The 24,309-nt window shown below is 45.2% G+C and overlaps 1 long non-coding RNA gene across 1 annotated transcript; it reads right to left on the bottom strand.

Annotated features, from left to right (window-relative positions):
• Window positions 1–652: 652 nt before the first annotated feature.
• LOC115406131 (uncharacterized) lies at window positions 653–1,343 on the bottom strand. Its single transcript, XR_003933493.1, has 3 exons — window positions 1,208–1,343; window positions 942–945; window positions 653–727 (listed from the first exon to the last, which is right to left on the bottom strand). It is a non-coding gene; the product is annotated as an uncharacterized LOC115406131 (long non-coding RNA).
• Window positions 1,344–24,309: the final 22,966 nt, after the last annotated feature.

Genomic DNA, 24,309 nt, shown 5'->3' with positions numbered 1-24,309 from the left:
TTGGTTGAACAAGTGAAGAGAACTGTGTTCAATGTACTTCATCTTCTAACAGAATGGAACAGAAAATTCAAGTTGAATGTACTAATAAGTAAGTTACAGTAACTTAAGCTAACTTAGTTTAAACAATCATTGTCTACCCATGTATTTAACTCAGCTTGTTAAGTAACCATTACTTCACTAGTAGTTCAACCAAATTATATATTCTTACTGACCAAACATAACCTTTATTGTTCCTGAAACTAAAATTTGCTTTCAATAAATGAAGCCATGTATACAGACAACTGCAACATTACAGTGAGCCAAATGTTTTTATTGAACATAAGTTTTTACCAAAACTCACCAAACTTTTTTTTTTCAGAAACCATGGACTGATAGTAAACAAACAAAAAAAAACCCCTCCAAGGACAGGAGGAGATTCCGCATCTTACATTGCAGGCTGATTCTTGAGTGTCTGGAGTTTAGTTTTCAGATCGTTCTTACAGAAGTACCTGTTGAACAAAGTCAAAGGTGTTCTTCATGCACTTTACATAGTTGAGATGGAGTGCATAGGCAAGTCCAAAGACAGTGCTCCTGGCCTGAGGCAGGCTGTCGGTGTCCATCACAATGTTTCCTCCACGATGATTCCCATGAGGAAGCGTAGTGGTGAAGGGACTGTGAGTGTGGAGTGATGTTCTCCCGTTCATGGCAGAGGATCCCCACCGCACAAATCTTCCTCTTCATCAATGTCCTGAAAAAGGAAATAGGGCACAATCACGTAAACATGACAATATGGAGTTACAGTCTCTACAGGCACACAGCCACACGTCTGCCCGGTCCAGTGTCCGCCCACTGCCCAGTGACCGCCACAGAAAACCACTCAGGACCCAAAATGGGTCCACACTTCGGATTGAAAAAGAGATGCTGGCTGTTTCATTTCAGTATATTTTTTTGAACTTGTTCACCTTTCTCTCGTAGTTTTTCTTTTTTTTTTTCTTTTTTTTTTTATGCAAATGGATCTGATATCGTTGATTGTGAAGGGAAAACATTTGAAACAGTGAACTAGAACCAAATATTTGAAGTTTTTGGGGTGGAAAAAAATGATTTTTGAACAACAACTACCACAACAACAAAATTTGGAATCTATTTAAAAATCACTAAACAAAAATACTGATACTTATGTGACTCAATTACCCTCACCCCGAATAAATTCAATTGAAAATCAGCTGACCTTTGTGGCATCAGGTCCTGCCCTGTGAGGACTCTCTTTGCCTTGAAGATTTCCATGAGCCTGGGACTGCAATGATCAAGGACCTTGTGGAACTCCTGTCTCAGGCTCTTTCCAACCACCCTGTAGAACACCAGACACACCTGAAACATGTAAAAACAAACATGGTCATGTTCAAATAAAATGACAACATGATGTGATCTTTTTAGGCAACGACCCAGACTGAAATATTATTCTTTTAGTCAGTTTTGATGAATATGCAGCCCTTCTAGTGACATTGAATTCCAAATGAAAATAAAATGTGATTATTGTAGTCCAGGGGTGTCCACCTCTGGTCCTTAAGGGCCATCTCTGTCCTCCTGCATGTCTTCGCTCTCTCCCTGCTGCAGCACACCTCTGTCTCATCATGTTGATGTTGTCCTCAAAACTAGTAGAAAAGCCCAGTGAAGAGTCCCTCATTGCAATCAGGTGTGCTCCAGCTGGGAGAAAGCTAAAACGTGCAGGAAGTCGGCCCTTCAGGACCGAGCTTGTACACCCCAGATGTAGTCACTTCTATTCAGACAGTTGTGCAGGTTATGTCACTTTATGTCATGTTTTTGTCATAATTCATTGCCAAGTGATAAAATTCATTGTGACTTGCCCACATTTGTTGGTTTAAGCAATAATTAACAGTCTGTATAGAAATAACAACAATACAAATCACAGTTGTCATTTTCTGTAATCAAATGTCACCAGCGGGGCTCCAAAACATGAAGCATATTGAGACAAACACACAGCCCTACCTGGCGTTCAGGACAGAGAGCCAGCCAGCTCTGACACATCTGGGTGATGGCAGGCCACCTTCACCTCAGCTCAGCTCCAGCTGTTTGGGAGAAACACAGTAAAGAAGATATTGAAACACATCAAGAGAATGGAAAGCATATAAAATGTCTACTTTTTCTAATTTACATTACATCTTCAGGCCCATTACCAGGAAGGCTCTAAAATGACATGATAAAACTTTTTTTTTTCTTTTAAATTCATTCACTGCTCCTCTCAGTCCTCACATAGGACCCCAGGTGAAGCAGATTATATAGTATCTGTGACATACGCAAAAGGTTCTGATTTTTAGCTTTATAGTCAGGAGTCTTCGGCTCCTAGCAGAGTGTTTTTATCTGCTCAAACAGTATTCAATCATCTCCATGAGCGCTCCACCGGCCGGCCTCCGTGGAGCCGGACCCGGCAGAGCAGCTCCGTGAGACGGTGCCCGATGAGAGGGCGGTCTGCTGCGGGCTTGTTTGTCCAGTGAACGAGCCGCTGTAGCGCTCCGCCGGGCTCTCTGCGTGCTGACTGTTCGCTCAGCGTGGAGCGGGAAGCCGGTTCTCCACCCGCGGTACTGCAGCTGCGCGGCCCAGAAGCACACTGCGCGCCGGTCACGGAAGTAGTCAGCTGTGAGCCTGTCATGGAGCTGTTTGAACAACTTGCCACTGCACGATTTGTGTTATTCTCAGGGTTTTTACTGAAATGTTTTTCTCAACCACCGTTCATTTCTTCTCCTTATTTGGGTCTTCACTTTCCTAATTTCCACTTCCTTGTTTCTGCATACCAGATAGTGCACGTGCCGAACGAACAATGTGTCCTTACAATCTGATCCACTTCCTGCCGCTGTTTATATGATCCACATGGATCTACTCCGCCGATCTCATGAATGTTTTGATGGTACTCCACTTTAGCAGAGCAATTAGGACAGCTGGCATAGCTAACACGCTAGCTTGTTAACAACGAGCTCATCTCTTCTGAGAACTGGTAAAAACTGGATTTCTGGCGGGTTTTGTGGGTGGTGCCAATGTGTTGCTGTTAGCAACAGGCAAAACTTGATGATATTAAGTAATTTGAGCACAGACAATACATTTGTTATTGATTTGACTTAAAAACATGAGTACAATCAGAAAGGACACAAAAAAGTTCATCTGAATCAGAAATAATAAGTAATGTCATAGTTTTAATGCATTTAAGTCATATGAACTCAATCTCTGTGAGTTGAATCAACAATCAGGGTTTACAGTGTGGACCTCCAGATGAAGAAGACGAAATTGGAAATTGAGATACTGGAGCAGAAGTTGCAGGTGGGTTCATGGTCACAGTGAATTATGTTCACTATTGGAACATGAACTAAATCCTTTATTTTTATTATTATTTTTTCAGTAGGAAATAAAGAAGACAAAATGAAATGTGTGTAATGTCTTTTATTTGCTGTGGTGTTGATGATGGTGGTGATTTAAACTCCTCAGTGCTGCATCTCCAGTGTTATATAAAAAACTCCCTTTTGCGAAGAACCGCAGCGCAACACACAATATCTGCTGGGATGTGAGTGCGCGACTACGTTTGGTTATGTTGCAAAATACGGACGGAAAAGATTGTGAATGTAGCGGATTGAGACGTGAAGCGGTACCGTTCATAAAGATAACTGTCTGGAAACACCAAAACTATGCGCGGTCTGTAAATAATCTCCCGACGAATATTCAGTTCCCGCTGCAGTAATGCTGCTCCTTCATCTGCAGGATCGCTGATAAAAGGACATGACATTTTGACAGCTACACAAAAACTCGCCAGCTGACTGAAAGAATGAGGAAATGGAACAGCAGCGTGTGGCTGAAAGGGGGCGGAGCCAGAGAGAAACTTCAGGGTTGACTGAGAAAAACCTGCTTCCGACCAGGTTAGAGTCATGGAGTGTGTTACTGCGGTAACTGAGCGACAGATTAAGTTCCCTCTAGTGGAACAGACTGGAGTTACTCCTCTGTCTCTGGTTCTCTCCCTTTGTGTAATTGAAATCTCAGAGTTTCCCTCATTTCCGAGTTATTCAACACAGAATTTTCTTAAAACCTGCTTGGTGAAATAGACCCCAGTACAAGATGGAGGCTCCTGAAGAAGCTCCATTCACCCATCGGCTCAACAAATCAAATCCAACAATCTGAACAAAACTAATGCTGCAAGGAGCTCACCTCACTCATGCAGTTCAGAACAGCAGACTAATTAGACCTCTACAGAATGCATTTGAAATGATGTACTCAGCTGTTACTTAGTGTGCAGCGCCACACTGTGGTACTGAAGGCACAAAAAGATATCAAATGTAAACACCACACTATTAAAGTCTTTGTTCTGATAGAACAATGCTGAAGCTCATATTCAGATAAGATGTACTGTGGCTCACTGCCACGATCTTCGGACCTGTATGAAGGGAGTGTTGTACATCCTGTCAGACGCTCGTCAGTTCAGCTGCTGTGACTTTATCTGTGTTCGACTTGTTTGGGTTTCAGCAGGAACGTATTCATGGAATGGGAACTGCTCTTTTGAGCCACACGTTTTTTTGTGAGTCTGGGACTGTTAGTGTCGTTTCACTTCATATTCACCTCCATGTGAAACGCAAAAATTGCTCTGAGAGCATCACAGAAGCCTCTGGTGCAGTCGCCCTGCACTGGTCTGACCTGGAGGACTGGATGGTTTCCCACTGTTTGTTGTAGCTGCATTATCTTTTTTCTACAAGGAGTACGCCACATTATTCTCAGTGTAGTGGCTGCGCGAGATGGCGGCGCCAGGTACGGCAGGGGTAGTTGCAGCTCTCCTTATACACGTTCTGCTTATAAGTAACTTTGCCGTATCCGACACTGGTCAAACACCTACAGACTTTTACACATTTGGCATGGATTCACCATCCTGGAAAATGCCACTCCAAACCCAACTGAACAAGCACTTTGGGTTTGGTAAATATGTGCTGGCTGCTCTCATCCATCCTCAACTCTTCAGTCGTTCGTCAACATGCTACAAGTCCACACTGAAGCAACGTCAAATCCTGGCATTCATCATAGCCATCTGCCTTCTGCTGTCCGGGGACATTCACCAGTGCCCCGGCCCGGTCAACTATCCAGCAAACCAGAGCCATCATGTAAACACCGCCGCTAACAACAGGAGCACCGCTGAAAACTTACAGGTATTCTCCCTTTGTTCAAGCTACGCACCATGGCAAACAACTCACCCGCATCCTTCTGTCCTCCCGGTGAGCGCCTCGTTGCCAGCTGTAACGCCAAAGTCCAGGACAGGAGAGGCGATCCGCGGGACGAAGCCATTGGAGCCTGGGTGTGGCGCATCTACCTGGGACAGACTGCGCTCGCTAGCCCCGCTGCAGCGTCTCCTCGGCCCCGCACCTGCATCTCCTGCTTGGGCTGCTCCTACCAGCGCCTGGGAACGCAGGCTCCATCATCGTCGACCCCACTGCCATTCCAACTCGTCCGGATTCCGCAAAAACAGGGAATATCCCTCCAGTCCGCCTCCACCACGACCTCACCGGTATCTCCCCGGCGCACGTCCACCGCGTCACTGGCAGTGTCGTCATCAGAACACGACCACAACAAGGACCAATAAGCATCGGCAACATGGAAAACGTGGAGTGGATTTCCGCCTCCTTCGTACTCTTCCAAAATGTAAGACCATATCCGACATAAAAATAGAACTCTTTAACTCCCAGTCTTTAACCAATAAATCCGGCTTCATATTTCAACATATCCTTGATGAGCACACACAAATATTGTGCCTCACAGAGACTTGGCATAAACCACAATCATATCTTGCTTTGAATGAAGCCTGCCCACCAGGATACACCTACCTTGAGAAGGCAAGGACCACTGGCCGTGGTGGTGGCCTGGCTGTCATTTACGACAATAATTTAAACATAACCCCCCTCCCACTGCCAGAGTTGACAACATTTGAAGGTATTCTGTTCAAGTATCTATCACCAAAAGAATCCACAACATTCCTCCTCATTTATCGCCCCCCCAAACCACACCCTGGATTTATTTCTGAATTGCAAGATTTGCTGACATCACTCTGTATAACCTCTGATAGAACAATCATTCTGGGAGATTTTAATTTGCATGTTGACTCCCCTGCAAATCGCTCCGCTGCAGAATTTCTTGAGGTCCTGGACTACCTACAGCTCACACAACATGTTACAGAACCCACACACACCAAAGGTCACATTCTTGATTTAGTCATAACCGACTCTGCCCCAATTACAAACTTACAAGTCCGTGACTTAGGTGTATCAGATCATAAAATCATATCCTTAAAACTACTGTTAACTGGCCCATACATTAAAACAAAACGTCAGATCCAATTTAGAAACCTGAAAGAAATAGACCCCGCCCTCTTTAATCAGGATATTGACAACATTTCACAAGTCACACAGTTCACATCAGTAAATGGATCTGTTGACTACTATAACACCAGCCTTAGCAATATTCTTGAAGCACACGCACCAGTCAAAACAAGAACTGTAACATTCTCTCGGTCTGCTCCTTGGTATACACCAGAGCTCCGGAGCATGAAGAGAGCTGGTCGCGCTCTTGAGCGGCGGTATGTCTCCACTGGCCTCCTTGTTCACAAGCAAGCCTACCGTGACCATCAAAAATCATATTCAAAGGCACTCACTACTATCAGGTCCCAATATTTCTCTCATAAAATATCACATAACACTGGTAATTCTAAACAGCTCTTCTCAGCAATAAACAAGTTACTCAAACCTCCCACGTACTCGCATGCCGACTCCAGCACAGATAAGTGTAATAAATTTATGGACTTCTTTATCAACAAAGTATCTTCAATTCGGTCTGCCCTCTCGCCCTCAACCACACCTCTCTTGGACACTTCTCTCCCTGAGCTACGGAACACTCTCCGTCTATTCTCAGATGTCACCAAGTCGGAGGTTGAGAGGGTTCTGAAAAGCATGAGGACCTCTACATGCCCACTGGATCCTCTCCCAACACAGTTACTCAAATCAAACATCTCTGCCATCAGTCCATTAATCACTGCCATCATCAATCAGTCACTTCAATCCGGTCATGTCCCCCCACCTCTCAAAACTGCTGTCATACGCCCCCATTTAAAAAAGCCAACTCTCGACCCAAGCATTTTAGTCCATTATAGACCGGTATCAACCCTCCCGTTTATATCGAAGGTCCTGGAAAAAGTTGTTCATACCCAACTCCATAGTCATCTTCACTCTCATAATCTGTATGAAAAATTTCAGTCTGGATTCCGCCCATTTCACAGTACAGAGACGGCCCTGGTCCGCGTCATCAATGATTTACTGGTGACTGCTGACCGTGGCTCACCATCCCTCCTCCTTCTGTTAGATTTGTCGGCCGCTTTTGACACTGTTGATCACACCATCCTGCTCCATCGGCTCCGGACCACGGTCGGACTCTCTGGTACAGCACTAAGCTGGTTCAAGTCATATCTCATGGATAGAACAGAGTATGTTGCCCTTGGACAATCAACATCATCACCACACACTGTCACCTGTGGAGTACCACAAGGGTCTGTCCTTGGTCCAACCCTGTTCACCATCTACATGCTCCCCCTAGGTCAGATAATTAACAAACACAAGGTTTCTTTTCACTGCTACGCTGATGACAAACAGTTATATATGAAAATGGACTCCACACTCCCTTCAGCTCTGCCAGCTACATTTCAAGCCTGCCTGGAGGAGATTAAGGCATGGATGGCAACCAACTTTCTCCAATTCAACAGCAATAAAACTGAAGCCATTATCATAGGCACTCCACATCAGACCCAGTCTCTCTCCCTAAATAGCATCCCCATTTTGGATCACAACATTCCCCTGTCGACCTCTGTTACCAACCTAGGAATTAGGTTGGACTCTCATCTCTCATTTGACGCCCACATCCGCCACCTCTGCAAGGTCTCTTTCTTCCATCTCAAAAACATCTCCAAACTCCGTGCCTCCCTCTCCAAACCGGATGCTGAGAGGTTGGTCCATGCCTTTGTCTCCTCCAGGTTGGACTACTGCAATGCCCTCCTCGTCGGGATCCCGGGCAAAAGCCTCCAAAAACTCCAGTACATTCAGAACTGTGCTGCCCGGATCCTGACAAGGAGGCGCAAATACGATCACATCACTCCCGTCCTCAAATCACTCCACTGGTTACCCATACAATACAGAATACAATATAAACTCTGTCTCCTCACCCACCAGTGCATCCATGGAAATGCCCCTGCCTACCTCAGCGAATTACTCACCATCCACACCACCACGCGAAGCCTGCGCTCCTCCTCCTCCACCTACTGCCTTCACCAACCAAGAACGAAACTCTCCACCATGGGAGACAGGGCCTTTCAGGCAGTTGCCCCACGGCTCTGGAATGCCCTCCCAGAGACCCTGAGGGCTCCACAAAGGGTTGAGGTCTTTAAAAAAGGCCTTAAGACCTTCTTATTCAAAAAGGCCTATTGAAGTCTTTCATTGATATTGTTGACACTGTTTTGAGATTTAGATTTTTCTTGTATTGCATTTTAAACTCTGTTACTTGTTGTTGTTGTTTTAACTCTGTACTTCTGTAGCACTTTGAGATTTCATCGAAATGTAAAGTGCATTATAAATAAAATTTATTATTATTATTATTATTATTACTTTTTTACGAGTCGTGTCTTTATCTGTTTCCTCCATGTCTGCTGCTGCAGCCGAAGCGACGCTGTTGTTGTTTGTGGCGGGGCGGGCAGCGGGCACAGATCCTCCCAGAGCTAGCCCCGCCCCCTGAGGACGGCTCCCCGTCTCCCGACCACAGACACACAGCTGTTTGATCAGCGCCAGATTACAGCCTCAGTGAGGCTGCGTTTCAAAAAATCAAGTGCCGCTGTCAATCAGGGACATTATTTCAATATGCGGGACATGTGACAAAAGTATTGTTTATTTGTTTATTTGTTTCGAGCAGAATTTCATTTGCAGTGCTCAGCAGTAAACAAAAAATCATTACAATCCAATACAACACAATACAACAACAGAACACATTTATATTAGCTGGGAAGAGAGTGGGATGAAGTAAAACTTATTATCTCCCACCACTCCTCACTTAGTCTTTAACTAAACATATCATAGCCTTCATTATAACACAATTGTGTTGGTTGTCGGCTCTGTTTTGGTGTTGTCTCGATTGGGGGTTTGGGATTGTTCTAGGTTGCGTGTGGTGCGTCGACAACACTGTTTTGTATTGTGACTTTGTACATAGGTTGTGCACCCCCCCCCCCCCCCCCCCCCCCCCCCCCCCCCCCTTCCGTTCTCCCTCTCTTTATCTTTCTCTCTTTCTGTTCCTGCTCTCTGAGCATTTCCGTCCCGGTCCTGTCCGGCAGCCATGCCGGATGCCAGCTTTAAATAAAGGCAGCAGCAGGAGGAGACTCAGTCTCGTCCTGCTGCTAATATTAAAATCTGTTCGGATAGTAAAAGGCTACAATCATACAATATTGCACGCCCCAGCTGCCGAACAGGACAAGGGAAAAAGAAAAAAAAAAAAAAAAAAAAAGAGATAACACAATTATATTCAAAGTACAGCTAATAACACACTTCCTTATTTGTAAACAAAAATCATTCTCCTCAATGTATTTTTCAAATGTCATTTCTTTAAGTTGCTTTTTAAATAATTTCATATTTGGACATTCCTTGAGGTGTCTTCCCAGTTTGTTCCACAATTTTACCCCTTGAACTGAAGGACAAAGTCTTTTCCGTTGATTATTTGCTCATCTAACTTTAAAATTATGTGTATGTGGTAAATTCTGGTAAATTCTGCTCTTTTAGAAAATAAAAGTTGTATATTTTTTGGAAGATTGTCCTTACTTGCCCTAAATACAATTAGTATTTAAGTATTTAAAATGTGGGATTGCCTGGCACAAAGCGGGACACCTGGTCGCCCTAATTCTAGAACTGCTTCGTTCTTTGTGTGTGTGGAGCCGCTGGTTCTCTCCATGGACTCTGTTCCTGCAGTGATGTGGATCTCTGTGATCTGGATCCATGGTGACTTCCACACAGCAGCTTGTGTTTGTCAGTAGATTCATCCAGTGAAAACTTTTTCTGTGGTTCTGGAAAACTGTGGCAGTAAAGAAACGGGCCTGTTTTATTGATCTGGTGTCTCCAGTTCTGTCCAGTGGAATGACTCCAGCCGTTTTCATCTCTTTTGGGAATTTACCAGTTTGCAGAGACAGACAGCTGATCGTCACGTCGATACCATCCCAGTCCTGAGAAAAACCCCAAACCAGCACAAAACGAACCTGCTGTGACTCCAAAACCTGCCTGAGAGCTGAACCACCTCATGGTTTTCAGACGTATCCCAGATTTAGTTTCTCTGGTCCCGTTTACACAACAACGTTTCAAGAGGAAACAAATAGTTCTGGAGTTTTTGTTTTGGAAAAGTTTTGCATTTATGAATAAAACACTAGTCTAGCTATGTTTTGGGGTTTCCGTTTCCATAACAACGGTGCTCGGAGTCTCTGAAAACACCAGTTTTTGGAAATGGCTTCCAGGGTGGAAGTTGTTGAAAACACTGGGCTGTGTCTCCTGGGAGAGGACAGGAAAGGAGACAGCGTCTCCTGGTGGACTGGGGAAACTCTGCTGCTGCACATGCACAGCACGGCCGGGTGGACAGGGCTTCTGCTCATGCTCAGGAGACGGACGACAACAACAAACACAAACAACAACGATGAGTTTCCTCTTGAAAAGTGGTGAAAACGGAGCCTCGGTGTCAGTTCCAAACTGAAATGTGGAGTTTTCTGTCCCACACTGTAAGACTTCAGGTCAGACTCAGTTTGTTCGATTTGCTTTTAGAAAGAATCTAATTCTCGACCTTTGACCTCTGCTGGCCCAGTCTGGATGCTCCAGACCTGAGCTGGACTCTTCATACTTTCAGCTCATCTTCAGATCAAACATGTTTCACTGGAATGTCGACTCTGAACTCAAGCTGCATGATGGGAAGTGAGAATCACTGAAACCTGCTGAGTCCTGAACTCTGTCTCTGTTTCCCCTCAGGAGTCCATCTGGAAGACAGAAACCGTCCAGCTGGTAAAGACAGTCCTCAGAGATGAAGACAGAAAGAGAATCTTGTTCTTGCTGACTTTGTGCTCTTTGCTCAGAGGCTGATGGTGAGTTCAGGCTGGTGGGAGGAAGCTCTGGCTGTTCAGGTGGACTGGAGCTGAAACTCCGCGGAGAATGGAGACCAGTGGAGGACCTTGACTGGAACCTGAAGTTATCAACTGCAGTCTGTGAACGTCTGGACTGTGGCTCTGCTGTTTTCATCAATACAACATCTGAGTCCTCAAGAAGACCTGTGTGGAGTGTCAACCCTCAATGTTCCCAGCCTCTGTCAGATTTGAAGAATTGCTTCTGGTCCTCTGGTTCTCCCTCTTCCATTAATCTCAGGTGCTCAGGTAAGACCAGTGAGGTTTCATTAACTGCATGTTCTCCACATGGTGAGTTCAGACAGAAAGCTTCTAACATGACATCAGGATGGATCAGCCAGTAAAGATTCAAAGTTTTTTTTTTCCATCTGTTCACATAAACCAGCAGCTCAGACACACAGGCTTTCATGTTTCTGTGGAGTCAAGTTAAAAAAACAGATTCATTTATCAAAAGTAGAATTAAATAAAGACTCAGCAGGAGTGAGATAAAGAACAGATACAAAACAACAAGAGGACCAGATACAGGAATGAAAGTGTGTGTGTGTGTGTGTGTGTGTGTGTGTGTGTGTGTGTAGCTGCAGTGACCTCCTGTCCTGTGTTCAGACGGGGTGCGGCTGCTGAATGGATCCAGCCGCTGTTCAGGCAGACTGCAGGTGAAGACTAACCCGTCTGACCAGACCTGGTCCTCAGTGTGTGAAGCAGACCTGGATCTGCAGGATGCACAGGTGGTGTGTCGGGAGCTGGGCTGTGGGGCTCCTTCAGTCCTGCAGGGGGCGCTCTATGGAGACGTGCAGACTCCCAGGTGGAGCCCAGAGTTCCAGTGTGGAGGCCATGAGTCTGCTCTGCTGGACTGTAGAAGCTCCGGCTCAGCTAGAAGCAGCTGCTCACCTGGTAAAGCTGCTGGACTCACCTGCTCAGGTAGAAGAGGAGCTGCAGCTTCCACTGCTCTTCTCTTCACTCTCACTCCATCCTCTCTCTCTTCTCTCTCTGCTCTGGGTTCAGGGGTTGATGAGTTCAGGTTGGTGGGAGGAGCCAGTCGCTGTGCAGGAAGACTGGAGCTGAAATATCTTGGTGAACAGAGACCTGTGGGGGACGATGGCTTCTCCCTGAAGACAGCAGCTCTCATCTGTGAACATCTGAACTGTGGCTCTGCTGTTTCTGTACAACCAACTGGTGTGTCACGTCAATCTAAGTGGATAATCCACTCAGCATGTGTTCAATCAGGATCTGATCTGTGGAGCTGTGTGTCAGCATGGAGATCCTCTCTCACCCTGAAACTCACCTGCTCAGGTATGTTTTGCTGACTTGAAAAAATGAATCTTTCCTTCCTGGTTTAACAGCAGATTAATTTCCTGCTGCTTCAGTTTGTTCCTCAAACCAGAGATCAGCTGATTGGTCTCCAACAAAATCATGTTGTCAGAAAAAACCTCAAATCCACAAAGATCTGAGGATGAAAATACCTCAACTGCTGGAACTGAGCTGAGTTCTACTGTTTGCTCTGTTTGCTCTGAGGTTCTATCATTTTGTCTAGAGTTTCTACTCTTTCCTCTGTGTGTTCACTGTTTCCTTCGAGCTTCTACTATTTCTTTGAGGTTATATTGTTGCTTGTGAGGTTTTACTGATTTGTCTGTGTTTCTATTGTGTCCTCTGAGCTTCTGCTTTTTCCTCTGAGGTTCTATTGATTTCTTTGAGCTTCTACTTTTCCCCTGAGGTTTTCCTGATTCATCTGAGGCTCTACTGTTTCCTCTGGTTGACGTTCTGTTATGTGTTCAGCAGGGTTTGGAGGGTTATGTTAAAAATGTAATCTGGTACAGTTACAAGTTACCTATCAAAAAGAAGTAGTTGGTAACTTCCTCTAACTACTGAAATAGTGAAGACAAAGTTACGTAGCAGAGTAGTTAACATTAGTTTTAGACCAGTAAACAGAAATAAAGACAAGGACAAACACAGTGTGTCATCCACTCAGTGTTCTGACAACTCTCACTCTCCACAAACACTGAATACTCTGAGTAATGTGATTACCTGCTGAGCTCTGTGCTCAGCCTCAGTTGCTCCCAGCAGCGGTTGTTGCTGTGGTCAGTGTGGACAAGCATCCAGGAAGCAGTCCCTGAAGGAGGAGCTGTGCTCCATACAGGTGAACTGTACAGGAGCTGGATCTGCTGGAAGCAGCTGCTCTTCTTCTGACCCAGATAAAGATGGCGGCGCGTGTGAATGCAGCGGCCCGGTGCTCTCCACATTCCATCAAATTTTGTGCTTTATTGTTTGTCCTCAACTTTCTTTTTCACCACAGACTCACTGTCACCCATGTACAATACAGCAGAGCAGAGCTGATCATGGTTAAGGACAACGAAAACCACTGCTTGTTTACAAACAGCAGCTGGGACTTCATTCTGCCAGAGATCCGGTTGACTGAGGACTCTGCTCACACCATCCTCCCGCTGAAGTGGTGCAGGCGACGGAGGCATCGCAAGCAAAAGAGAGGGAAGAGAGCTGGGCTAAGGGCTAGGCTAAAGGCTAATCCTCACAAACCGCCCATTCCAAGTCTTTTTCTCGCCAACTCCCGGTCGCTCAATAAGAAAATGGATGAACTACGACTGTGGATTACCTCACACTGTTTGGATTACTGTGCAATGGTAATAACAGAGACTTGGCTGGACTCTCTCATCCCAGATGCCGCGATCGAGCCAGCAGGCTACACTAACTTCAGAGCGGACAGAACAATGGAGTCCGGTGAGAGATGCGGCGGAGGACTGTGTGTCTCTGTGAACAACAACTGGTGCTCTAACTCCACGATTAAGGTCATTCACTGCTGTCCAGACATAGAGTATTTGATAGTACAATGTAGACCTCTGTACTTACCAAGAGAGACAACATCGGTCACCATAGCAGCAGTCTATGTGCCGCGGCAGGCTAATGCTGAGGTTGCTCACAACCTATATACAAATTCACAATGCAAAACAGTGTTGTCGACGCACCACACGCAACCAAACCCCAATCTAGGCAACACCAAAACAGAGCGGACAACCAACACAAAAGGACGCCACAAACTTTTTTTTTTTTTGGAGAAAATAGCTAGTAGTAACTAGTAGTAAACTCGGGGCGTGCATCAAGAGAGGTCCACTATAGATCCCCATTATTCTAACCACCACAAGAAGACAAGGTAACCGAGTCTGTGAAGAGTGATTAAAGATCAGCGTGATCATGCAAATACTATGGTGACAGTGATGGTGATAGTGATCATGCATATATGACCTCTGACCCCTGAGAAGGCCAGAAGCAGGCCAGAGAGGCCCTCAGAGCCCAGACAGCCGGCGGTCATCACAGAGCCCGGATCCAAGCCGCTCCCCCAGGCAGACGCCCCCGCCCCGGTTCAGAAATGGGGCCGAGGAAAGCCCCGGCCGGGGACCCCAGCGGTCCCGGGGCCCGGGCCCCGCGGAGCCACGACCGGCAGGAGCCGGTCCACCCCGGGGTGGGCAGAGCCGAGAGCCCAAGGCCCAAGAGCCCAAGAGCCGACCCCCCACACAGGCGGAGGGCCATGACCCCCCCGGGAGAACCGGCCCACACGGGCGGCTACCCACCCCAGGCCAGCACCCCCCAGCACTCCGGCCACGCACCCCGAGATCCAGGGCATACCGCCCCCCACCCCCACCCCGCCCCGCCCCGCCCATCCACCCCCCGACCCACCCCTCCCACCCTGTCCTCTCCCACCTCACTCCCCCCCGCCCCAACCCAGCACTTACACCCACTCACTCACGCTGACACACACACAACACACGCATGCAACGCATGCATGCGTGCGTGCACACACACGCACACACACACACACACACGCTCACACACACACACACACACACACACACACACACACACACACACACACACACACACACACACACACACACACACACACACTCATCCCTAAACCAAACATACTCAGTCTCTGTTGGGCCTTCCCCACCTGGTATGAGATGTGGGTGGACCACGTGAAGTCTTCTGAGATGTGGACCCCCAGGAACTTGAAGCTCTCCACTCTCTCTACTTCCTCCCCATCGATTTAGAGGACAGAGTGCTCAGTTCGCTTTGCTCTTCTAAAGTCCACAATCATCTCCTTGGTCTTTCCAGTGTTGAGGCTCAGGTTGTTGTGACGACACCATCGTCGTAGATGCTGGACTTCCTCCCTGTAGGATGATTCATCGTTGTCTCTGATCAGTCCTATGATGGTGGTGTCGTCTGCAAACTTAACGATGGTGTTGCTGGGGTGAGCAGGAGAGCAGTCATGTGTGAACAGGGAGTAGAGAAGCAGGCTGAGGACACAGCCCTGAGGAGTGCCGGTGTTCAGGATGAGAGTGGAGGAGATGTGGTTTCTGATCCTGACATTCTGGGGTCTGTTACTGAGGAAATCCAGTATCCAGGAACACAGTGAGGTGCCGAGCCCCAGGTTGCTCAACTTCATAACCAGCCTGTGAGGAAGAACTGTATTGAAGGCGGAGCTGAAATCCACAAACAGCATTCTCACGTAGGTGTTACACCCTTCCAGGTGTGTGAGGGCTGTATGGAGAGATGTGATGACGGCGTCTTCAGTTGACCTGTTTGCCCTGTATGCAAACTGATGTGGATCGAGGTCAGGAGGAATAGCAGCCTTAATATGGGAAGATATGAGTCTTTTGAAGCATTTGGTTATGATGGGGGTTAGAGCAACAGGGCGATAGTCATTCAGGCAGCTCACTGTGCTCTTCTTAGGCACAGGGACGATGGTAGCTGTTTCAAGGCAGGTGGGGACTGCAGACTGTAGCAGCGAGAGGTTAAAGATGGTGGTGAAAACCTCTGCCAGCTGTTTAGCACAGGACTTTAGCACTCTTCCTGGGATGCCGTCTGGACCCGGTGATTTCCTCACATTGACTCTGCTCAGGGTGTCTCTGACCTGATGTTGCTGCAGCTGGATGGGGGTGTCGGTCCTCTCGGGCAGAGCAGCCAAGGTGGGGGCCTGTCCATTGTGTTGGTCAAAATGGGCAAAGAACCGGTTCAGAGTGTCTGGTAGAGTGCTGTCTGTGCAAACTGATGTTGTCTGACCATCCTTATAGCCGGTGAGTCTCTTGACCCCTTGCCACATGTTCCGGGTGTTGTTGTTGTCAAAGTGCTTCTCAATGTGCTGTTTGTATTTGCGCTTGGCCGTTTTGATGCCTTTCTGCAGGGATCGCCGTGCCTCTTTATAAGCCTGCTGATCTCCTGACTTAAAGGCGGTCCCCCGTGCTCTCAGCAGAGCGCGCACCTCACTGTTAAACCATGGTTTTTGGTTTGGAGACACTTTAACAGTCCTTGTTGTTGTGACACTCTCGGAGCAGAAGTTGATGTAGGAGAGCACAGCAGATGTGTGACTCTCCAGGTCTGCCCCTTCTGCAAATATCCCCCAGTCTGTGGTCTCAAAACAGTCCTGCAGGGCTGAGGTGGCTTCAGTCCATACACAAACTGTTTTTGTTGACAGTTTCTGACTGCAGATCTTAGGTCTATAAGCAGGGATCAGGGACAGACAGACATGGTCTGAGAGTCCCAGATGTGGCAGGGGGGACACTTTGTCGGCACCAGGAATGTTTGTGTAGACCTGGTCCAGAATGTTGCTTTCCCTTGTTGGAAAGTTCACATTCTTAGAGAATCTTGGCAGCACTGACTTCAGATTGGCATGATTAAAGTCACCTGCTGCAATCATAACACAGTCAGGGTGCGCCGATAGCTGCTGGTTTATGGAACGTTGTAGCGTATCCATAGCAACCTTAGCATTAGCCTGCGGCGGCACATAAACTGCTGCTATGGTGACGGATGTTATTTCTCGTGGTGAGTACAGAGGTCTACATTGTACTATCAAGTACTCTGTGTCCGGACAGCAGTGAATGTCCTTAATCGTGGAGTTAGTGCACCAGTTATTGTTCACATAGACACACAGTCCTCCGCCGCGTATCTTACCGGACGCCATTGTTCTGTCCGCTCGGAAGTTAGCGTAGCCTGTTAGCTCGATCGCGGCATCCGGGATGAGAGAGTCCAGCCAAGTCTCTGTTATTACCATCGCACAGTAATCCAAACAGTGTGAGGTAATCCGCAGTCGTAGTTCGTCCATTTTGTTGTTGAGCGACCGGGTGAGGTTTGTGAGGGTTAGCATTTAGCCTAGCCCTTAGCCCGGCTCTCTTCCCTCTCTTTTGCTTGCGATGCCTCCGTCGCCTGCACCACTTCAGCGGGAGGATGGTGTGAGCAGAGTCCTCAGTCAACCGGATCTCTGGTGGAAGGAAGTCCCAGCTGCTGTTTGTAAACAAGCAGCGGTTTACGTTGTCCTTAACCATGATCAGCTCTGCTCTGCTGTACTGTACATGAGCGACAGTGAGTCCGTAGTGAAAAAGAAAGTTGAGAACAAACAATAAAGCACAGAAGTTGCTGGAATGTGGAGAGCACCGGGCCGCTGCATTCACACGCGCCGCCATCATGCAACATCATGCAGTCCATATTTGCTCTCAATCCCATCAGGACCAGGTCCTGCACTTAAAGATAACTTGCCGATTGCCTCCAAGACCTCAGCTGTGGTGACATGCTTAAACTTGAAAGAGCTATTGCACGGCAGAGAGTTAACTATTGAGTGAGCATATGAAGGGGGAGGAACCTGTGCTCTTTGGGAAAAATGCAAACTGAAAGCATTAGCGATGGCAGTAGGGTCATTAGTAATTTCATTATTAATCAGCATACAGAGCAATTTGACTTACCTATCAAAGAGTTTACTTTTTGCCAAAATTGTTTAGGATTTTTAAAGTTGTTTGTCAAACTGTGTTTATAATAGTCAGCTTTTACGTTTCTTGTTTGTGTAGTACATATGTTTCTTAATTTTTTTATGTCCCTCCCAGTCTGTCAGTACTTTTGTTTTTTTATATTTATCGAACTCTCTGTTTAAAAAGCTTGATAAGATCACTGCTGATCCAAGGTAGATAGTGGCCCTTGACCTTAACAGTTGTCCAAGGAGCATGTTTATCTAAAACCTGCATAAATTCTGTATAGAAAAAAACCCCATGCTATAAAAACATCAGGAATTAGATTAATTCGGTACCAACTTATCCTTTGCAGATCATAAATAAATTGATCATTATTAAATGACTTTGAGTTATGAACCCTAATATGTCTAGGTGCTAGTTGAGGTGTGTGAATCTTCCAAACACAGTAATTAATGCAGTGATCACTCAAGCAATCAGAAAGGACTCCAGATTTCATTATTCTATTAGGATGAGTTACAAAAATTAGATCAATTAGAGAGCTACAGGTTTTACTTATCCTAGTGGGGTCTTGTACTATCTGCGTTAGATTCAGATTGTTAAATAAATTTTGTATTGATGATATGGTAGGATCTTTCCAGTCTAAATTAAAGTCCCCCATTAGAATAAGTTCACTTGTATTATTCAGAGATGAAACAGTGGCAATAATGTTTTTAGCAGACTCTACCTTAGGACATGAGGGCGTCGATATATATTACCAATAGTGAGCTGTTTGTTTCCATTAAGAGTTAATTTGATAAAGATGCTTTCGAAAAGGTCTGGCTTTACTTTGGGAACAGTTAGCTCAGATTTGAGGTTATTTTTAATGTAGGTTGCAACTCCACCAAATCTTGAGCCTCTATCAGCTCTATAAAGAGTATAGTTATCTTATTTTATTTCAGAGTCTGTGGTAGTATCATTAAGCCACGTTTCAGAAATTGTTATAATGTTTGGATCATTATAAGCAAGCCAAGCTTTAAGCTGATCAATTTTGTGCAATAAGCTATTAATATTGATGTGGACTGCATAGAGACCTTTACCCATTTATTGAGATATGAAAATAAAGCTTATCAAACGTTGATCAGCTAAGCATGTCCCGCCTATGGTAGTGGAAGTGACCAGAAGGAGGTGACCACGACAGCACACATCATACACACAATAATACACAGACACACCATACTACAACAAACAGACCAAATAACACAGAAGAAAACATCATAAAGCATTAACAGAAAAAAAAGAAAACCCCACAAAACTCTCCTCACTTTATAATATTACTACTGTGTTAGCAGAATAATATATATCTAGGAAAATAAGAAAATGTTCAGTTTTTAATTTGACTTAGTTTTTTTTCTAAGTGAGAACCATTATAATTTCACTGTCTAACTCAGTATAGCAATTACATATGCCACTGCAAACAATAAATCAAAGAGGGCAAACCTCTAAATCTGGGTTGCTCAAGTAACCAATCAAAATTAAGTCTACCTGTCAGTCACATCGGATGTCGAAAGTCATTGGGCGTCAGACCGCACACGCGGAAGTAAACAAATGTGACGGCAGCATCACCATCAGGACGAGGATGCACTGGAAGAGCCGGGATCGATGGATTCCAAATACTTGGCTGCCTCAACCGGATCCTCAAACTGTCGTATATCAGACCTCCGTGCCAGTTTGATGACCGCGGGATAGAGCAAAAAGGCTTGGAGCCCCAGAGAGCGAGCCCGATTCCTTACAGGATAGCATGATTTTCTGTGCTGAGTGGTGACATCACTGAAGTCAGCAGCAAAGCGAAGAGTAGACCTTAGAGTAGACCTTAGCTGGATTGTTGGAGAACACCCTGTTTATCCTCCTGGTCTCCACTTCTCTGGTGTATCTCTTTAGGCGGGTAGCTAGGGCTGTGAGTCTTTGCTTAGCAGTCTCCAGTGCCTCAGTTACTGACAGCTTTCTGTATTTCTTGGGCAGTTCTTTCTTGAGATTCACCCCGTTGCTTAGTTCTGTGAGGAAGCTGACTTCTCTCCGTGTTGCCATGATTTTTGCCTCTAGCCTTCTTTTCCATGGAGGTTCTTCAATCAATCATCAATCAATCAATCAATTTATTTTTGTATAGCCCAGTATCACAACAACAGCTGCCTCAGACGGCTTCAAGATGTTACATTGATTGGTAAAAATAAAAACAGTGAATAAGCATAATGTTAATATGTCAGATTCACAGTAACGAGACAAAACAAAGCAACCACCGCCTTAGACCCTCACATCCAGCAAGAAAAAACTCCAAAAACCCAGTGGTAAAAGAAGAAATCTTGGGGAGAACCACAGTATGGAGGGATCCCACTCCCAGGGACGGACAGCTTTGGCAACAGCTAGCATGAGACAATAAGAAGTAAAGCCTAGGACTAAGTTGAGTGCAGTCCGTTGGACGGTCCAGCACAAGAACCACGGATCCCAGCAGTAGAACCGAAGCCAGTCCACGGGCAGCACCGACAGGAGTGTCCTCCCGGTCCGGACGGAGCTTGTTTGTAGGCCCTCGTAATAGTGGAGTCAGCAACTGACACTGGAGAAGACTCCCCCTCGAAGGGGGGGACAGCAGGTGAAAAGCAATGAACGGACTAAAGGGAATAACATTCAGACATTAGAGGATAGGGCTCAGTGCACCGTACTTCCCACAGCATTCTAGTTCCTAGGGCAGCTTTGTGGATAGTTTAGTATTTAAACTAGTATTTAGTTAGTATAGTTTAGATAGTTTAGTTTAGTTTAGTTTAATTTAGTTTGGTTTAGTTTGGTTTAGTTTAATTAAGTTTAGTTTAGTTTAGTTTAGTTTAGTTTAGTTTAGAATCCCGAGCTGACCTGATCATAGGCTGCATTGAAGAGAAACGTCTTGAGCCTAACCTTAAATGTGGAGACTGTGTCTGCCTCTTTGACACCACTTGGAAGCTGGTTCCATAAAAACGGTGCCTGATAGCTAAAGGCTCTTCCACCTAGTGTCCATTTAGAGACTCTAGGAGTCACCAGTAACCCTGCATTTTGAGAGCGAAGTGCTCTGATTGGTTGATAAGGCGTTAAAGCATCTTGGAGATAGGTCGGAGCCATCCCATTTAGGATTTTGTAAGTGAGGAGAAAGATTTTAAATCTAACTCTAAACTCGACTGGAAGCCAGTGAAGAGATTTTAGAACGGGAGTAATGTGTTCACGTTTTCTAGTTCCAGTTAATAATCTGGCGGCCGCATTTTGAACCAACTGAAAGTTTTTTAATGCACTTTTTGGGCAGGCTGCGAGAAGGGAGTTGCAGTAGTCCAGTCTAGTAGAAACAAATGCATGGATGAGTTTTTCTGCATCACTTCTAGGTAGAATGTTTCTTATTTTAGCTATGTTGCACAAGTGGAAATATGCTGTTTTACAAGCTAGGTTGATGTGTGCTTTAAATGAGATATCCTGGTCAAATAAGACCCCGAGGTTCCTGACAGTAGAGGAGGAGGATACACTGACGTTATCTAAGGTGATAATCTGTTCAGATAGACACTCTCTCAGTTTATGGGGGCCTAGTATAATGACCTCTGTTTGGCCAGGATTAAGACGGAGATAGTTCGTAGTCATCCAGGTTTTAATTTCTCTGATACAGTCACTGAGTCTGTCTATTTGATTAGTTTGATCAGGTTTCATAGATAAATACAGTTGTGTGTCATCTGCATAGCAATGAAAATTGATATTGTGGCTTCTAATTATGTTCCCTAAAGGAAGCATATACAACAGAAATAAAATTGGCCCGAGCACGGACCCTTGAGGAACCCCATAACTGACCTGGGAGCACGGTGAGGACTGTTGGTTAACGTGAACAAATTGGTACCTATTAGATAAATAGGATTTGAACCAGCAGAGGGCTTTTCCTCTGATGCCGACCTCACATTCTAACCTCTGCAGGAGAATATTGTGGTCGATTGTATCAAAAGCTGCACTGAGGTCTAAGAGAACCAGGACTGAGACTAGACCTGCGTCAGCCGCCAATAGCAAGTCATTAGTGACTTTAACTAACGCAGTCTCAGTGCTGTGATAAGCTCTATATCCTGACTGAAATTTCTCAAATAAACTATTGTCCTGTAGGTGGTGGTAAAGCTGTTTAACCATGGCTTTTTCCAGGACTTTTGAAATAAAAGGCAGATTTGATATCGGTCTGTAGTTGGCTAGAATATCAGGATCAAGATTAGGTTTTTTCAGCAGTGGTTGATTACTGTGAATTTAAATGACTGTGGCACATAGCCAATTTCTAGAGACGTATTTATTATAGTTATGATCGTATTTAAAATAACTGGAAGAATATCTTTGAAAAGCTTAATTGGAACTGGATCTAGGAGACAGGTCAAAGTTTTAGAAGACATTACAATCGAAGTAATCTCAGCCCCATCTACTGATGAGAAACTATCTAGTATTTCAGGCATTTCAGGTGACGGCAGTGGCTGGTTTCCCTGAGCTTGATCTGAGGAAAGCGCTTCATTGATTTTACCTCTGATGGTTATGATTTTATCATTAAAGAATTTAAGAAAGTCATGGCAGTTTAAAGATTCTGGGATTACTGGTTCCACTACAGTATGACTGTTTGTCAGTCTGGCTACAGTGTTGAACAGACACCGAGGGTTATTTTTGTTTATTTCTATTAAACAAGAGTAATATAATGTCTTGGCTTTAAAAAGAGTTTGTTTATAGCTTAGCAAGCTACATTTCCAAGCCTTCAGAGATTGTTCCGATTTAGATGTACACCACAGTCTTTCTAATTGCTGAGTTTTTTGTTTGAGAACACGGGTTTCAGAATTAAACCATGGAGCAACGCGCCTGGGTCGATTGGTTTCCAGCTGCAACGGAGCCACTACGTCAAGGGCAGATTTTAGTGAGTGCACAGCACTGTCAACAAACTGATCACTATTATCACCACTGGTCAATAAGCTCATTTCTGTGAGTTCACAAGATAATGCAGCAAATGCAGGCTGGATCAATTCTTTGTACGAAGCCACAGATTTTTCAGATAATGTCCGTATCAGCTGAATTTTATCTTTTTGAGCAGAGTAGTCTTCAATCAAAACCTGAAAAGTAATTAAAAAATGGTCTGAGAGTATGGGGTTCTGAGGGAGAACATTTAGGTCACTGACCTCTATCCCATATGTTAAGACCAGATCCAGGGTGTGCTTGTGACTATGAGTGGATTCATCAACATTTTGAGTGAAGCTGATACTATCCAATACTGCAATAAACGCATTACTCAAACTGTCACCAGAATCATCCACATGGATGTTAAAGTCACCTATTATAAGGATCTTGTTATGAGCCAATACTATATTGCTTAAAAACTCTGAGAACTCAGTTAAAAAGTCAGAGTAAGGACCAGGAGGTCGATACACAATAATTAATAGCACAGCTTTTTGATTCTTCCAATTTGGACAAGTAAGCATTAGTATTAAGCTTTCAAAAGAGTTGAATTTAACATTAGTTTTGGGTTTAAGAAGAAGACTGGAGTGCGATATCACTGCCACACCTCCACCTCCACCTGTTGATCTAGCTGTTTGGAAATTAACATAGGTTGGAGGGGTACATTCATTGAGCCTTACATAGTCATCTTGCTGAAGCCAAGTTTCTGTTAGAGCAAGGAGATCAATGTTATTGTCACCGATAAGGTCATTAACTAACAGAGATTTAGTGGAGATTGCTCTAATGTTTAGTAGACCACATTTTATGTATTTCCTACTGGAAGAGTTATTCTGTCTCGTACAGGTGTTAAGCTTTTTACCCATTGACTTTTTTCTAATGCTTTGAGCACTATGGACAGACACAGTCTCTGGTTGCCTAGGTAAACCTCCATGCTTGACTTGTAAAAATCTGGGAGCAGGATTAGTGACAGGATCAACAAGATCAACAGAGGAGCGTTCTACACGACTGCTCTGCGCCCGGGGCTCATAGCTGGATTGTCAATTTAGGGTACGAAGCCAATCAGCCATATTGTGAGCTAAGAGGGCTGCACCATCCAAAGTTGGGTGGATGCCGTCCCTGCGGATGAGCCCAGGCTTTCCCCAGAAGGTGCACCAGTTGTTTAGAAAAATAACTCCGTTTTCCTCACTCCATCTAGACAACCAGCGATTGAATGATGAAAGTCGGCTATACATTTCATCATTGACCAAATTGGGCAGGGGACCAGAGAATATTACAGCATCAGACATCGACTTAGCCAATTCACACACCGAGGCTACTTGTAATTTGAGCACCTCTGATTGTCTCCGCCGGGCATCATTACCGCCTGCGTGAATCACGACTCGACGGAATCTCCTACCTTCCTGTTTTAAAAGCCTAAGGTTC

This window comes from Salarias fasciatus, chromosome 1 (assembly GCF_902148845.1).
Source record: "Salarias fasciatus chromosome 1, fSalaFa1.1, whole genome shotgun sequence".
Classification (NCBI taxonomy): domain Eukaryota; kingdom Metazoa; phylum Chordata; class Actinopteri; order Blenniiformes; family Blenniidae; genus Salarias; species Salarias fasciatus.
This window is presented reverse-complemented; position numbering and strand designations above follow the sequence as displayed.